Here is a 14,682-nt window from a genome sequence, read left to right as displayed (position 1 = left end):
TTGGAATCTCCCACTTTTCATCTTATATTGAACAATTAAATCATAATAATTGAATAAGTATTTTTACAGTGTATATATTTTGTCTTCAGATTAAAGTTTATTTATTTTTAAAGATTTTATTTATTTATTCATGAGAGACATGGCGGGAGGGGGCAGAGACCCAGGCAGAGGGAGAAGCAGGTTCCATGCAGGGAGCCTGACGTGGGACTTGATCGTGGGTCTCCAGGATCAGGCCCTGGGCTGAAAGTGGCACTAAACTGCTGAGCCACCTGGGCTGCCCCAGAATAAAGTTTATAGAAATGTTAATATTCTTGGAATAAAAGGGAAATTTCGGTAAACATACATAGTCAACAGTATTTTTGATAATAAAATATTAGTGATACTCCATTAAAGTGAGAAACAAAATACCAGTATTATTACTACTTGAGTTTCTAGTTAATGTAATTATACAAAGTAATATATACTTGTATATATTGAGGTACTTGAATGATAGAAAAAAATTATCTTTCAAAAATCATTATAGTCTATCTCCAAATAATAAGAGAATTAATAAACCAAACACATTTTAAAAATTAGGTTTAATAAAAGAGTTCTGAAAAGTTATTAAGTATATCAGAAAAAAAAAAAGAAAACAACTTGGTGGCTTTCCCATTCTTACATACTGCTATAACTCCTAGAAAATACAGAGGAAATATATAATACAAAATATCACACAAAATAAAAGACAAATTTCACTCATGGTAGTAGCAAAACCTATATGGCTCCCGTGGATTAATCTGAAAAGGATTATTGTTAATTAATTAAGTAGAGGGGAAAAAATAAACTTTCCTGAAGACACTGGTTTTCTTTGGATGATCAGCTTTAATCTTCATTCTTAATTCTCCTTAACTGTTACCTCTCCTCCAAATCAATTAGTAGGTTTAAAAGAATGCCAAGTCAAATTCATGTTTTTAAATTGAACTTTACCAAATGATTCTAAACTTTTTAAATTTGATTTTTGTTTCTTTTCTGCTTTGTTTTATTTTTGTTTATCCTTGAACAGGTTTTCTCAAATAAGGTATTGTTGATATGTTGATTAATTTTTTGTTGTTGTTCAACGGCACTCTTTCATATATTGGAATATGTTAACTTTTCTGGCCTTCACTTAGTAAAAGCAAATGGCACATCTTCAGTCATTGTGACACCCTAAGATACTCTGCACCTTCCAAATATTCCCTAGTGAGCTGAAGCAACATGATACTGAGAATTAGTGATGTGGAAGATATCAAATCACACTATGAACCAAATAGGCAAACACACACAGAAATAGACAAATAAGTCAGTAAAACAAAATATGAAGCATGGAACATATTTGTGTATATTTACAAATTTGCCTATCGTAAGTGTGATTTTAAAAATCATTGAGGAAAAAATAGACTACATATTGAATAGTGTCAGAAACAAAATCCACCTGTAAATAACACCTGAGGTGGGGTGCCTGGGTGGCTCAGTCAGTTAACTTCTGCCTTCAGCTCAGGTCATGATCTCAAGGTCCTGGTGAAGTAGGAGAGTTTGGTTATTGTCTCACGAAGTCGGAAAATGAATCTCGGAGACAAAGGAGAGTGAGTAAAGCGATAGAAGCTTATTAAGCAAAGATAGAGAGAAAGCTCTCAGAAGTGAGAGGTGTCCCAACAGGGCTACCACTGAGGGCTTTTCTGGCTGGCATTTTATAGAAAACCTGACTAGAGAATGAGAGAGTTGATGGACTTGAGATTTCTTGTGCCATTTTGAGTGAATGAAATGCCTGTGTTGAGTCTCAGTGATTACTTGATAGCAATCAAAGGAAGATACTCCCTCGTATTTTGGAGTCAGGAGGTCAGACTTACTTCCTTATCTATGTGTTTGTTGCATTTCCATGTCCTAGGGATTTATGGGAGCCTGACCCTAGGGCCTCTCGGTGTCCTTGGGATTTATGGGAGCCCAGAGATTTGTTCGAGCCTGACTCTGGGCCTTTTCCTTATTTTTCTCTGCCTCATTTGTCCCTAACTCACTGGGATCAAAGCCCCACAATAGACTCCCTGCTTGGCAGGAAGTCTGCTTCTCCCTCTGCCTCTGCTCCCCTTCCATGGCTTGTGCTCTCTCTTGTCTGCTCTCAAGTAAATAAGTAAAATCTTTAAATAAGTAAGTAAGTAAGCAAGTATGTAAGTAAGTAAATAAATAAATAACACATGGATCAAAGAAAATATCTGAGGACACATTTCAAAATTTCTTGAACTAAATGAAAATACAATTTAATAAAAGTTGTAAGATACAGTGAAAACAGTAAGTTGAGGGAAATATATATTATTAAATAAATGTACTAGAAAAGAGGAAAGATCTAAGTCAATAATCTATGTTTTCAGCTTAGAAACTAGGTAGGGATTAGACAGCAAAAGGAAAATAAAGCAAACTAGATACTATGAAAAACTCAATGCCTATGCATCTTACAACCTAAATGAAGTGGATCAATTTATATTTTAAGGAAAATATAAAATCTGCCAAACCCACACAAAAAATACATAATCTGAATAGGCCTATATCTATTAATGAAATTGAACCAATAATTAACAATCTCTGAAAACAGAAAATGGTTTCTATAAAACATTTACGGAATAATTTATACCAATTCTCTGAAAACTCTTTCAGAAGACAGAAGCAGGAGTATAACCTAACTCATTCTATAAGACCAGTATTACCCTAATACCAACACCAGATAGAGACATTACAAAAAAAAAAAAAGAAAGAAAGAAAGAAAACTAAAACCAACATCTTTCATGAACATAGATGCAAAAATATCCCACAAAATATTAGCAAATTGAATCCAACAATGTATAAAAAGTATTATGCAACATGGCCAAGTGATATTTACACCAGATATGCAAGGCTTGTTCAACATGCAAAAACTAATTGATTAATTCATCACATCAATAGGCTAAAAAAGAAAAATCACATGATAACATAAACAAAAGAAGGCATTTGGCAAAATACAGCCACCATTCATGATAAAAACTCTCAAGAAGAAAGAAGAAAAAATATATAATAATACTGATTGAAAATGAAGAAATAGATGACATAGAGGACAAGATCATCCATGTAGAAAACCCAAAAGAATTGACAAACAACAACAAAAACCTCCTGGAGCTAATAAGTGATTATAACAAGATTGCAAGACACAGGGCAATGTATCAAACTCTCTTACACAAAGAATGGGCCCATCTCTGTTGGCTGCTTGTGCACTGGTCTCTAGGATTGTTGGACTTCCCATGGTGAGAACAGATTTCTGAGTTCTGTAAATCTGAGGCAACTGCTCAGTGCCCCTGTGTAGTATGCCTGAATCTGAGGGCAGGAATCAGCAGCACAGAAATTTTTCCCAGTCATGAACTTTTACACAGATAAAAATTTGGAGATTTAAAGAAATTCTGAAAGGACTATTCCCATTAAGGGACCAGAGAAGTTTATAGTAGAATCATGGATGGATCATTCCAAGTTAAAGAAATCTTGGGAACTTTGTCAGTTTACCTCAGAGACCATCTGGTTTTGTTCATGATCCCTGGGAGCATTCTAAACTGATCCTCACTTCAATAAAACCTCGTTACTTCATTTTATACAGAATCTTCTGACTGTGCTGGGTCCAATGCTGGCCTCTTCTGTGACTATTTCCAACCCTCAAGGGAGTGCCAGAACTGCTCTGTATGGACTGAGATTTTATGGGTCCTGCTGAAACCAAGAACAGCCAAGGGCTTCGTTTCATAGCTTTTTGTAAAGGCTTTTCACACTGCATGAAGGCAAGAGTGGTTTGTTAGTAATTGCTGTTGATCTTACAACTGAAGCCCACACTAGCACTAGCAAAACTCCTAGGAACATGACTTGGGTCTCTCTCCTCTTCTAGGCAGTCCATTTTGTAGTTTTTGAATCCTTTCTTTTTCAAAGCTAATATATTATCCATATCCACCCTGTATTAACAGAACAGGGAGAATGAAAATTATAGTTTGAACTTTTAAAGATTTTCCATAATGGATGGTCTGTTTCCTTTGTGAGTCTAATTTCAAAATGTAAACAAAAATGGCTATTACAGTTCTAAAGTATTAATAATTTGGTAAGTACTGCGCTTAACTTTTTTCCTGGCTTTTTAGCAGAACAATTTGAATAGATAATAGGTACATTGCTCTTTTCAAGAAAACTTAATGAGAGGTCAAGTTGAACTTGTCTCTACTAAAGCATAAAAACACGAAGAAAAGAATAAATATTTTAAAGTTTTCATGTTGAGGTTTTTGTTGTGTTTTTATTGTTGGTTTCTGAAGTTTTTGTTTTATTTTATTTTTTATTATTGGTTTTTCAATTAAAAAGTATCCACATGCAATTTATTAATTTTTTCTTCATGAATAAAACCACAGGTGCAAGTAAACTGGCTTGGACAAACTTTAGCTTGGGAAACTTCAATTATCTGTATTCAGGGACTCAATCTGTTCCCAGAGGAGCATATATGGGCAGTAAGATTAATACCTGATTTCAGGTTGCTTGCTGCTTTTAATTCAATGCAGAATCTAACTATAGTAAAGATTGAAACAATATTTTATATTCCTTATAAGTTCATGGATTTTATCCAAATAATCTAATAGTGTTTGTTTTCTTTTTTTAACAGGAACACGGAAACTTGATGCCTTTTCTGCTTACAGAAGGTAATACCCTTATAGAATCTTCCAATTAGCCATTCAAAGTGGTCAGCTGCAGTAAATCTTTTATTTCTTCAAAAAGCTGCTTCTGCCAACAGAATTTCATGCTCTTTTCTTTAGAGACAGAATCTCCCTTACATTTCAACTGTAACTCCACTTGCCCTGAAGCAGACACAAAATTCAGTGCATAGTGTTGCATAGTGTTCTTCTAGTTAGTTCCTACATCTCCATTTCATGATGATCTTTTCATTTGTTAATAATTTCACATATTCACTAGTAATGTACCAATCAAACATCTGGAACTTCCCTCCCTTTTCAGAAAATTTTTGCACCATATCGTTCACAGTGCAGATGTTGTGCAGCTGTTTCACAGCTGTGCTGAACAGCTCCATCATGAGTAGTGCCACAGTGAGAATCCTTACTGCCCCAGTGCCACTGGAGGTGAGGCCTGCAAAGTATTCTCACTCCAGTTTCCTTTTAGCAGTCAATTCCTGGGTTGCCAAAATTTTCCATGGTAAAACCATTCCCATTGTAAATTCTGTCTCAAATGGCTTTAGTCAATCTTCAGGGACCTCCCTGACTTGGTGGTGATAAAAGATTTTTAATATCCTTCACTATATCTCCAACATTTTAAAAAAGATTTTATTTATTTATTCATGAAAGGCACAGAGAGAGAGAGAGAGAGAGAGAGGCAGAGACATAAGCAGAGGGGGAAGCAGGCTCCATGCAGGAAGCCCGGGACTCCGGGATCACGCCCTGAGCCAAAGGCAGATGCTCAACCACTGAGCCATCCAAGTGTCCCATCATCATTTCTTTTTTTACTCAAATTCATCCTGGTGATATCGACTTCATTTTCTTCAGAAAGACTGGGTATTTCAATCCATCCTTTTTGCTTCACACCAGATTCCTTAATTGTACATTTCCAGTTTAGTTTGGTGTCCCATTCATAGAAGAAAATTGGCTTTCCTTTGTTGCTGCTTTGCCTTGCCTTCTACTTGGTTCAGCTCAATGATCTTGCATTCTCTACAATAATATACACCAAGATCTCATAGTGCTTCCTCTTGGACCAGTTGGTGGTGACCCATTCTGTCCAGTGCCAGATATTCATGTTGGTCTAACCTCCTGCTCTTCCACAAACCAGGGTGAGTCCTCTAGTCCCTCCTGACCATGTCTGCATGGACACCAGGCCCCTTTCAGCCTCAACATATGATCTATCCTTGAGAATGTTCCATGTACACTTGAGAAGAATGTGTGTTTTGTTGCTTTGGGTTTTTTGTTTTGTTTTGTTTTTGGATTTTCTTTCTTTCTTTCTCTTTCTTTCTTTTCTTTTCTTTTCTTTCTTTCTTTCTTTCTTTCTTTCTTTTTTTTTTTTTGTTGTTGCTTTTGGTTGACATGTTCTCTGTATGTCTGTTAGGTCCATCTGGTATAATGCATAGAGTTCAATGTTGCCTTATTGATTTTCTGTCTGGATGTGTTATCAATTGTTGAAAATGGGATATCGGGGGTGCTTGGATGGCTCATTCCATTGAGCAGCCAACTCTTGATTTCAGCTGGGGTCATGATCTTGGGTCCTGAGTATGAGTCTCATACCAGGTTCCACATGCATCAGGTAGTCTGCTTGAAATTCTCTCTTCTTTTCCATTTGCCCCTCCTCCCATTCTCTCTCTCCCTCTCTCAAATAAATAAAACTTTAAAAAGAAAAAAGAAAGTGTGAGATATCAAAGTTTCCTACTATTATTGTATTTGCTGTCTATTTCTCCCCAAATCTATTGCTATTTGTTTATACATTTAGGTGGTCTGATGTCGAATGTATAAATATTTAGAAATTTACATGTTTTTGTTGGATTGACATCTTTATGAGTATATAATGACCTTCTTTGTTTCTTATTACTATCTTTGTCATAAAGTCTATTTTGTCTAAGTATTGTTACTCCTACTCTCTTTTTGTTTCCATTTGCATGGAAAATCTTTTTCCATCCCTTCACTTTCAATCTGTTTGTCCTTAAAGTTGAAATGTAGGCAGCATATAATTGGGTGCTATTTTATTCATCCATTCAGTCTTTCTATGTCTTTTGATTGGAGAATTTAATCCATTTACATTTATAGCAATTATTGATAGGTATGGACTTACTATTGCCATATTGTTAATTATTTTGTGCTTAATAATCTCTTTGTTCCTTTCCTTTTCTCTTGCTCTCTTCCTTTGTGATGTGATCATTTTTTATAATCCTATCCTCAGATTCCTTTCTCTTTTGTGAATCTACTATAGCTTTTTGCTTTGTGGTTACCAGGAGGTTTACATAAAACATATTTTACCCATCTTTAATTGGAGTATAATTAACATATACTATATTAGTTTCAAGTGAACAACATAGTGGTTTGACAGTCATATACATCATGAAATGTTAACCACAATAGGTATAGTTATTGTCTGTCATCATACAAAGTTATATAGATTATAGTGATATTATTGACTGTATTTCCTGTGCTGTGCCTTTTATTTCCATGACTGACTGATTTATTTATTTATTTATTTATTTATTTATTTGATTTTATTTATTTAGAGACAGAGAGCATTCAAGCAGAGGGGCAGAGGGAAAGGATGAGAAACAATTTCAAGCAGACTCAGCACTGAGCATGGAGCCTGACATGAGACTCCATTTCATGATTTTGAGATCAGGACCTGAGTCCTGAATCGATTCTAATGCTTAACCAACTGAGCATAAAAGTGCCCCTTCATGACTTATTTATTTTATAACCGGAAGTTTGTACCTCTTAATCCCCTCTAATCTATTTCACAAATCCCTCTACCTACCTCCCTTCTGGCAACCACTAGTTTATTTTCTATATTTAAACATTATATCTGGGACACTTTGGTGGCTCAGTGGTTAAGCATCTGTCTTCAGCTCAGGGTGTGATCCTGGGATTCCAGATCAAGTCCCACATCAGGCTCCCTGCAAGGAGACTGCTTCTCCCTCTGCCTGTTTCTCTGCCTCTCTCTCTCTCTGTGTCTGTCATGAATAAATAAATATGTAAAATATATATATATATATATAAATAAAAATAAACATCACATCTACATCAATCTAGTTTAAGCTGGTAACAGTTTAACTTTGAATGCATTAATAAAGTTCTACATTTTAACTCATCCCCCCCCACACATGTTTAGTTTTTGATGTTATAATTTACATCTTCTCACTTTGTGTATCCATTAACAAATTATTGTGGCTATATTTCTTTTAATACTCTTGTCTTCTAATGATCATACAAAGTGGTGTTTAATTTATCCCATCAAAATTTTAATCAGAGTCCATTTTATTTTCACAGGAAAATAATTGAGCACAATTAAATAATGTAATTGTTCAGCTTTCACCTGCATTTTTTATATAGATAATTTAAAGATTTTTATTGAGTAAATCATTTTGCAAGATTAAATAACTATTATTCCTGATCAATATATATTGAACTACTAAGTATGACTGCTCTGTACTCAATGATATGTCTAAACATGGATTCTGTAACTTGAAGCCTTTTAAAGGTGTTTCCTTAACTTATAAAATTATTTTTCAAAACAAACTATTGTTGAGAGACTCAGCTATAATGTTGAGGTATTGGAATTACCATTAATGTTATACTTGACTGACTATGAGATTCTGAAAAAGGTGATGTTTCATGCTGAACCACCCACGATGATACACGGGCCTTTCAAAGAAGCAGCTTGTATTTGCAGGGAAGTTTCCTAGGTTGGATTTTCACTCTGTGACTCAGGATTCCTGATAAAGATAACTTTCCCATGTGGGAGAGTGTAACAGAAAACATTTTTAAATAACACGTTCTAACAAATTGAGTTAGCTGAATTGCATGCCTCATCTTTCTTTTTCAAAACAATTTTAGATTTATTTCTTTACAGAATTGTAGACTGCATTTAGGTGTTTCTCAAGGTCACACAGAGATCTTGATCAAGAACTCAGACTCCAGAGTCATAGAAAAATTAGCCTAAGTCTTGATAATATCATTTAACTGGTTTGTGAGTTCAGAAAAGTTACATAACCTTGTAAACCTGCATTTCCTCATGTATGTAACTGAGATAATAAATAATAGTACCTGCCTCATAGGATCCTGATGAGTGTTGAATAAGAAATCATATATAAATGTTTATCTCATGCCTGACATATGGAAAGGACTGAATAAATGTTAGGTAATTAACTATTATTTATTTGATACTGTGGTTTCCCTCAAGATGTAGCAAATAAAATCAAACCAGACCCATATTCCTAGAATTCAAAGTCAATTCCATATACTCATATCTACACAAAGCTACTGATAGAACTGTATTCCAAAGTGGCAGTTATAAACAGATCTGCTTTGTTGTGTACATAAAAATATACACAAATCTATACAAATGTGTTTCCACAGTCCTACTTTCCAGATGTGTTTAGCCTCTGTCATATGAATACAAATAAACTTAGATTTTGTTGCAAGAAAAACTACACAGGCAGCTTGATTCAAGGCAGTTGCAGTAGGTGGCTTCTGAGAAAGCTAAGCACAAATGAATTCTATTTCATTATGAGGTTTTGCTAGAGATTTTAGGAAGACTAAGACTTAATATATTAAACTTTTCATTGCTCCTTTTAGTTCTCAATTTCAAGGCAGATCCAGATGGGAATATCAAAAAGGAAGTGCCCATTCTATGTGTATACCCTGTGTGAGACCCTTGACCATACAAAGATATTTGTTCTTGAGAGAAAAAACTGTCCCTATTCAATAACTCTTGCACATTACATGTGTGCATTTCTAAAAAGGGAAAACAAAACCTGGCGGCAAAGCATAATTATAAATGGTAATCGTTACATTTTCATCATATTTATGCAATAAATAAGTCTGTCAAAACTAGAGTTTAAGATTTGTAGTATGCTTCTCTCCTGTACTAATATAATTTATTTTGCTCCTCTACTAATGAGCCTGGCTTTAGATAGTCATGAACATCAGTCTCAAATACAAATTAAAAGTCAGTATATTACATTTCTCCTTCTGTTCCTTCTGCATATTACATTGCTCCATAAGTTCATTGATGTTGGAATTCTATCTCTCCTTCGGCACAATTTTCCTCTGTGGTATGATGCTATGAATATTTATGGTACAATAAAAATAATATAATAATAGGCATTTCCTAAACTTGCGCTGCATATATCTTCAGACAGAAGCTGGGAGGGCTATATCTGTTACCTCCCACTGGAGAAGATCTTTATGTCCTGTGAAATAGCTGGCTGTCCCAAAGACCTTCACTTCCATGTGAATTAAATGGCTTCCGTACTGAAAAATTCGGAGAGGAATCTTTTTCTTCTTCCACATATAGTTTTGACTATCATCATCTCTGAAACATTGCCAGATTTTTCTTACACTGAGTAGGCTTCAATTGATATCCTTATTCATCCTTCCTATGTCAACTACTACAATTCATTCTTTTATAGCCACCTTAAATCTTTAGTCTCTAAAATTCCAGGGTCCAGAATACTCTGAGCAGACTATTATCTTGCTCAGTGAAGCGGGACGGCTTTACCCTCACTCCTCCTCCATCACCTTAACTGACTGGATTTCTTTTCATTTATAAATTTAACTTGAATTGTTTTCTTTTTTTCAAATATTTGCCAAACTTTCTCATTCCAGCCTATTTCCTCAGCCTGATATCTGCTTAGCTACACATAATGTCCCTAATTCTGTGACTTTCAACATTGCCACGTATCAGTCTCCCATTTATTCTCTACCGTCATTCCTCTTATCTAGTTTATGAATATGGCTAGAATTCATTCCATTTTCCATTAATGATTACTAAAAAAGTCAGGGTTTTTTTTAAATCCTATCAGTTATTAAAGAAATTGTGATGTTCACCTCAAATGAACATCCTGATATTTTTATTATAAATTTTCTGGGGAATGTTTTAAAGCTGTAAGACACCTCAAAAACACTTCTTTAACATTTGCTCTATGTGTGTGTGGAAAAGAGAGGAAGAGATGGAGATTGAGACAAAGATAGAGACAGCATGCGCTTTAATATATATTCTACAGGTAATGTTGGGAGACAATTCTTCTTGGGTCTCTGACATTTCTGCATGTTTTGTGACCAGAGACATAGGCTTTTGTTCTGGATTATGATTTCAAGGATGTTAGCATAGCAAATATCCTCAGGAGATAGAGGTACTTTCTTCCTCCAGAACAAAAGCAGTTCATTGATTGGTTGGTTGTTTTTTTTGTGGTGGAGTTTTTTTGTTGTTTTGTTTGTTTTGTTGGTTGTTGGTTGTTTTTGTTGATTTTTATTGTTGTTGTCATTAACAGTACTGTCCAGTAAAACAAAAATACCTTTCCCTTTGTGGAAAAATCAGGCATGCTTTCTACCTCTTAAAAAGGAGTTGGCTTCTCTAACTCATGTTTTCTCCCTTATATGATAACCCAATATGTATATAGATATCACATGAAGCTCTCCATGCTACTCTGTGGGAACTGGAGCTTGAGCATAAACTGATACTTGGACTATAACAGTCATTGGAAATAGAAAAGCCCTTTGCTTTTTATCCAAGAGATTGATTGGTTGATTGATTGTCTCTCTGAGCATCCATGAAAGAGAAGCAGAATAATTTGTTAGGTGAAATCTCAAACCTCATCATTTTTCTGAAAGATGGGATGCTGACGGAGACATGGCTTTCTGCAACAGGAAAGATTAGTGTCTTATTGGCCTATTAATAGGAGTAGAGGAAAGCTCATGTATGGTCAAGTAAGTAAGTAGGGTCCTCTATTACCTTTTAATTAAGAGGAATTAAGGAGACGGTTTCATGCAAAGCACTAGAAAATAAGTATAAAGACAGCTACTCAAATGATGCCCTAGGTGCTGCCAACTCTCTTGTAAGAGGTGAAATGGGGCTCCCATCTGGTGATCATCCTCACGTCTGTGGCTTTGCAACAGCTGATACTAAAATTTGTTCTGGGGTTTGATGGCAGAAAGCTCTACTGCCTTTCATTCAAAAGAGATGCTCCAAGGAAGAACAGAAGGAAATTCATAACTATTGTAGGCAGAAAGCAGGCAAAGGACGAGTTTTTGTTAGTTAACATGGGGGTATAATGCTTGAGATGAAATACATATGCCTGCTAAGGAAGAATGGCCATATGTGGGTTGTCTTATGGCTTATCTCCTTCTGTAATGTAGCATGCCAATCCCAGATCCTTTCAGAGATGACAGTAAATGTCAACAAGACTTTTTGCAATGGGAGCTTTGGCCCTTTAAGGGAGAGCTCCAAGGGAAGGACAAACTCCTTTGAGAAACCACAGATAAGGCATTGACTAGTATTGGGGGTCTTACTGCCCTGGATGATCTTTACAATGCTGATGACAATGACTCACTAACAAATGAGAAATAGACCCAAAGAAATGTAGATAAATTTGTTTAACAAGCCATGCCACCTTCAAAAACTCCCCTAGGCCTTATGTAGAAACCCGGCAAGAACTTAGGAGTTGTTATTTTGATAACAGGACCTCAGATGCTGTAAGGTTAAGATGACATCTGTAAAAAAAAAAAAAAAAAAAAAAGTACCACTGTGTATGCAAACTCAAATCCAAATAAGCCAAAGGAAATAAATCCCACAGCCTCAACCAGCATGCAATGTGACAATGGCAGTTGAAAGAAGGTGTCTCCAAATCTAAAATAGATGGTATCAGTAAGGATGGTCTTACTGCTCATATGAGGCTTTGGGTGGACTGAAACCATAAGAGGTTCAATTTGATTGAGCTGCATGCCATGACCACTCTGTTTAAATCTGAAAGCAAGTATGCCTTGCCCTCTAATTCCTCTAGGCTCTCTGATTCCTCTATTCATTACCTTGACTTAAGCCACTTTGGGAAAGATGATTTTGAATGAGTTCTAGGTGTCCCTGGCCCCAAGGAGAACCAAGGTCATGTATATCCATTTAGGTAAGTTGGCAAATTTGGAGGAATAAAGAAACTCAAATTTATATAATTCTGTTGGAGAAAGGTGCCCAATTCATAGTCATCTGGTTTTGGAAGTGTAGGGATATCCAGAATCAGGCAATAAAACTTGAGCTAGGTACACATTGGGGAAGGAGAGGTAATATATCCTTGTGGATGGGGTTCTCTGGACCAATTCAATATATAATGTATATTAATGTGTATGCTGTGAATATACTTATAGAATCCAGAGTGGATTCTTCTAATCAGGAAGTGTTTATATAGGAAATTGCTAGTGACATATATAAGTCACATCCCAATATGTCTGCCTATCCTACTTAGAGTGGTCCAACAGAAACAATATAATCCAAGAAAACAAATGGAAATCACAGCTGTGATGAAATCTTAAGGAGTAGGTTTCAATATTAACACAACGGCCCATATGGCCAATGAGAAATGGTAATGGGAGATGGGGTTTTACAATGGATTATTACCAGTGGGATCTAATTGTTGCTGCTGTAGTCTTATAAATGACTCCATTGCACAGACTGATGACACTAGATGTGTTGTGTTGGACACGGCAAATATCTTCTTTTCTGTCCCATTGGCACCCAAGGACCAAGACCAATGTAGTAAGGCCTTCAATATGCATTTGCAGTACTTTCTATGAGTATATATGTTCTCCTGTTATCTGCCACCAGGGGTTGAGCTAGGGTAACATTAATGCCTCTACCTCCTAATGTCTGAAGTTTTCACTAAATAGATGATTTGTACATTGGCAAGTCAGAAGCCTTAGTGTCAATGACCTTGACTGCAGTGTTATTACATTTCTACCAGTAAGAGTGGCTGATAAATCCCAACGTAATTTAGAGGACTGTCAGCCAAAGTGTATCTTGGGTCTATGTGAGTTTATATCAAAACTCTCAAACCTCCAGCAGTCAAAGAAAAACTACTGTCACTTTGCTATTCCCCAAAGAGAGATCCAACAATTTATTGAACTCTTTAGATATTGGAAGCAAATGGGCATTCTACTTGGAACATTATATTGGCTAGTCCACAAATAAGCATCCTTTGAATGGGATCCAGACCAAAAGTGTGTGTTGGAAGCTATCCAATGAGCTTTGCATGCTCTCTAAATTACTGTCCTCTTTAAGCTGCAAGTCTCTCTGACTGATAATTTTGCTGTTTGGAGTATCTGGCAAAAGGAAGCATCCTACATTCAGTGATACTCTTAGAGGTTTTGGATTTGTTGCTTCTGTGACACAGTTACCAGGTATACCCCTTTTGAAAATCAGTAATCACTGAGTGAAATAGGTCAACCAGAGAAAGACAATCATCATATGGCTTCCCTCATTTGTGGAATAGAAGAAACAACACAAAGGATCATAGGAGAGGGTGGGAAAATTGAATGGGAATTAATCAGAGAGGGAAACAAACCATAAGAGACTCTTAACTAAAGGAAACAAACTGATGGTTGCTCAAGGGGAGGCAAGTGAGAGGATGGGGTAATAGGGTGATGGGCATTAAAGAGTGAATGTGATGTGATGAGCACTGGGTATTATATGCAACTAATAAATCATTTAACACTACATCTGAAACTAAAGATGTACTAAGTAAAAAAAAAAAGAGAGAGAGAGAGAGAAAAAGAGAAAAAAAAGAAAAGAAAAGAAAAGAAAAAAAGAAAAGAAAAGAAAAGAAAAGAAAAGAAAAAAAAGAAAAGAAAAGAAAAGAAAAGAAAAAAAGAAAAGAAAGCAATTCAGCAATCAGCTTGCTATGAGACACTAGCCAAAACACCTACCTTACCCTTGAAGGCTTTGTGACTTTTCAGCCTAATATTACCATCTGGAGTTGGGTTGACTTGGATTCAGTGACTAACAATGGCTAACAAGGAAGGGTTCAACAATCCTCTCTTCTCAAGTAAAAATGGTGTATTCAAGTACTGACCTGGCTGGCCACTATACCATCTTTATTTTACATGAGGAAAAAAAAAGTTGGTGATCATCTCTTTGGGGAAATCTTTATCTTCCTCTCCACCAATG

General features: G+C 35.8%; 1 pseudogene; it reads right to left on the bottom strand.

The window, feature by feature from the left end:
• Positions 1–4,722: 4,722 nt before the first annotated feature.
• On the bottom strand, positions 4,723–10,043 carry LOC129512411 (activator of 90 kDa heat shock protein ATPase homolog 2-like; annotated as a pseudogene).
• Positions 10,044–14,682: the final 4,639 nt, after the last annotated feature.

This window comes from Nyctereutes procyonoides, unplaced genomic scaffold (assembly GCF_905146905.1).
Source record: "Nyctereutes procyonoides isolate TBG_1078 unplaced genomic scaffold, NYPRO_anot_genome, whole genome shotgun sequence".
Taxonomy (NCBI): domain Eukaryota; kingdom Metazoa; phylum Chordata; class Mammalia; order Carnivora; family Canidae; genus Nyctereutes; species Nyctereutes procyonoides.
Note: the sequence above shows the minus strand (reverse complement) of the source record. Positions and strands in the feature narration are given on the sequence as shown.